The sequence below is a fragment of the Adiantum capillus-veneris genome, chromosome 3, assembly GCF_014529385.1.
Source record: "Adiantum capillus-veneris isolate H3 chromosome 3, ASM1452938v2, whole genome shotgun sequence".
In the NCBI taxonomy this organism is placed as follows: Eukaryota; Viridiplantae; Streptophyta; class Polypodiopsida; order Polypodiales; family Pteridaceae; genus Adiantum; species Adiantum capillus-veneris.
Genome location: NC_140933.1, coordinates 104484077 through 104487494, shown reverse-complemented (window position 1 = coordinate 104487494; position 3418 = coordinate 104484077).

Below are 3418 nucleotides of genomic sequence, written 5' to 3'. Positions count from 1 at the left end.
GCAAATATGGACCACATTGGAAAAAGCCAACGGATTATTGCCACATGGCAAGCTAATGATAATAAGCTTTTCTTTTATTATTATTTTTATGCACGGGTGTTGACATTTGTGTATCTCTCTCTTTAAAGAGAGACATTGAGTATTGTATCAAAAATTATTTTTTCATGCTTCTGAAGTATATTTTAATGTGAATAGTTCATTGTTTCACTTTTTGAAGTATATTTTAATGTAAACAGTTCATTGTTTCACTTTTTTCATTAAAACATAATACTTTATTGTAATACCACATGTTTTCAAATACTAATGTCACTTTCTATTTCTCTCTCTCACAAAGAAATCGCTTATTATGAAATATATTGTAATCTAAATAATCCATTATTACACTTTTTTTTCCCAAAAACATAATATACCACATGTTTTCAAATACTACTATCACTTTTAAAACATTACTTCACTTTCTATTTTTCTTCCTCACAAAGAAGTCTCTGATTATGAAATTCTTCTCAATAGTCTTATGTAAGCCATAGTGAATTTTCACCATTTTTGGCTTGGTTGAAAGTCTAACATTTCAATGCTATTCTAAACAAGTGAAAGGATCACGACGGCTTTCAAAAACAATAAGAAAGTGATAAAATTGTAAACTGATATGAGTGTTTGGGAAAGGATTGCCTCAGCTTAGTTTTGAGCCGATTGAAAATCAAGACTAGCTAGTTGCAAACCATGGTAAAGGAAAGAAAAACCAATGAAATATATGAGAAAGTAGTCCAAAAATTCTACAAATCTCAAAATTTTTGCTAGTATTTCTGGTTTTCTTCTTTGTGAGGAGAAAACTCGATTAGTAGTTGCTTAATAAAAGAGACTTTCTCGAACGTTAACACTGACTGAAATCAAGCTATAAAATGCAAGAAATGTAAATCCATGTGAAGTTGTGAAATGAAAGGTGAAATAAAAAGAACTAATTAATATATGTGTGTGTGTATAGAATTTATTAGAATTATGCAAGGTGAAGCTTCACTTTAGCATTCTAAAACAATAGAATGCAAAAAGAAAAACATATGTGAGTGTGTGTGTAAATTTTACTAAAATTATGCAAGGTGAAGCTTCACTTTAGCATTCTAAAATAATAGAATGCAAGAAAATTAAAGACATATCAGGACGTGAAATGAAAGGTAAGTCTCCATCATGCACTGAAAACTATGAAAGTCTCCCTGACCCAACAGAACACTAAGGGTTTCTTTTAGAAAGCCAAAAAATTCACTATTGGTAGAGAAACAACGTTACAAAACTACCATTGATAAGACTATACAATCCTTCCAAAAGTTTTTTGCAACCCCCCCCCCCCCCCCCCCCCTTTTTCCTCTTTCTCTCTCTCTCCTTTTGGTTGATATGATTGATACTTACATTTTAGTTTTTCAATAAAGACTTCTCTCTCTCTCCTTTTGGTTGATATGATTGATACTTACATTTTAGTTTTTCAATAAAGACTATCGTTGAATAGAAAGTTATTTCATACTTTAAAATAGCTTTTCCATAATATAAATATTGAACTTTAAAACATAATATAGCTTAAATTCTTCAAACAGGCAAGCCTCATGATCTTATCACTTGTTTAACCTACATAAGGGCTTAGTACAAAATTCGACCCTTGAGAGAAATTGTGTATTGTTAGATAAAGCTTGCTGGTAAGTGTTGCATGGCAAGTTAATGGCAAGAAAAAATTCTTTTTTTCTATCTCTTGCAAGAGGGACATTGACTAAGGTTGTCTTGTGTGGGCCAACATGAGAGACGGTCAGCGTTGTTCTCGAAAGTGGGTCATTAAGTAGAGGGTCAACATACTCTTTCTCATCCTCATATGTAGGCCATTGTGATTTTTCACCTTGCTTCTTTTTTAATGGAGAATGAATTAAACTTAGGAAAAAAAAAGAAAGTACATAGTCTCACAACTAGAAGGTGGGAAGCCCCAATCATAACTTAATACATCATGAGATCAAGTCTCTCATTTTAAGTCTAATAGCCGAGTAGAGCTTAGGAATCTTTGTTCTCCATTTTTGCCATCTGAGATATTTCTAAAGAGTGGTTACATTGACTCCATCAATGAGAGCATGACATAGCTTAGTAGCATGGTGCACTAAATCATATTGTAATATTTCATAATAGAGTTTTGTTGATCCAAACGTATTAGATTATCAATCCTCTCCAAATATTCCACAGAGGGATATCCACACCTTTGCAGTTGCCCTTGCAACAAATCTTGAAAGTCGAGATATTGATAAAGGGTCCTTTTATTTAAGGACTTCAAAAAATTTAATTTCATTAAATTGTTTTATTATTTTCTATGCTTATTTAATCTATCTTTTCTTTATAAAAACACATTAGTTTTTGTTTTTGTTTTGATTTTTTTGTGTCTTTTTTTTAACTTATTTTTTATTTTGTTTTGTTTCAGAATGTTGATGTGCAATGTGCTCCTTTTACCTTATTATTGAAGTGAGACCTTTCATAATATAGAAACTATTTATGATTATATATGTATAATAAATAATACAATTTTGTATTAAAATACATCAAAAATTCTATGTGATTGTAAGCACTTATTTAAATTTACTCTCCTTAACTTAGCAGGCCTTTATGCCTCCTCACCTTGTTTTCTATGCTTTTGAAATATATTGTAATCTAAATAGTTCATTGTTTCACCTTTTTTCAAAAAACATACAATTTTATTGTGATAACACATGTTTTAAAATAGGAAAAATTACCAAAAGACCCCTCTAATTTGTGAAAATTCTCAAAATATCTCTCAAATTCAAAAAATTCCCAAACCGCCCCCAATATTTTGTCATATATTCCCAAAATGCCCTTCAAATTTTTCAAAATTCCCAAAATATCCCTAGTTTTGATTTAAGTTTCTCCAAAGATAAAAAAATTGTAGCTTTTCATAAGAAGACTGATTGCCTATCGATAGAAGATGCTAAAACTAGAATTTGAGTTGTTTATGTAGGCTTTGGAGATGAATTGCTTTATTATTTTTAGACATAATTACCCTTTTTTTGCGAGGTAATTTGTGGCAAATCACATGCAGCACTCAAAAACGGATCTCCGTTGTTTGGAAGGTATATTTCATTTTTCTCCTTTTTAATTTATAGTCTCTTTTCTTCTTCCTTTCCTTCTCTCTCTAGAACCCTTTCTTTCTCTCTCTCTTTCTTCAATCAGAGTGAAAGGGAGCGCCAATGTCTGTCTCCCCGACATTTTGTTTATAGTTTTCTTGCAAATAGGCAAAATTTGGACTAATAATGAAATTCATAATTTTTTGTTGAAAATTTATATTCTGTATGATAGGAAAATTATAACTGCACTACAGTCTACTTACGTCAGCACTTTTCAGACTCCGGAACGTACGTCTGCGTAGAGCAGACACCGGCCC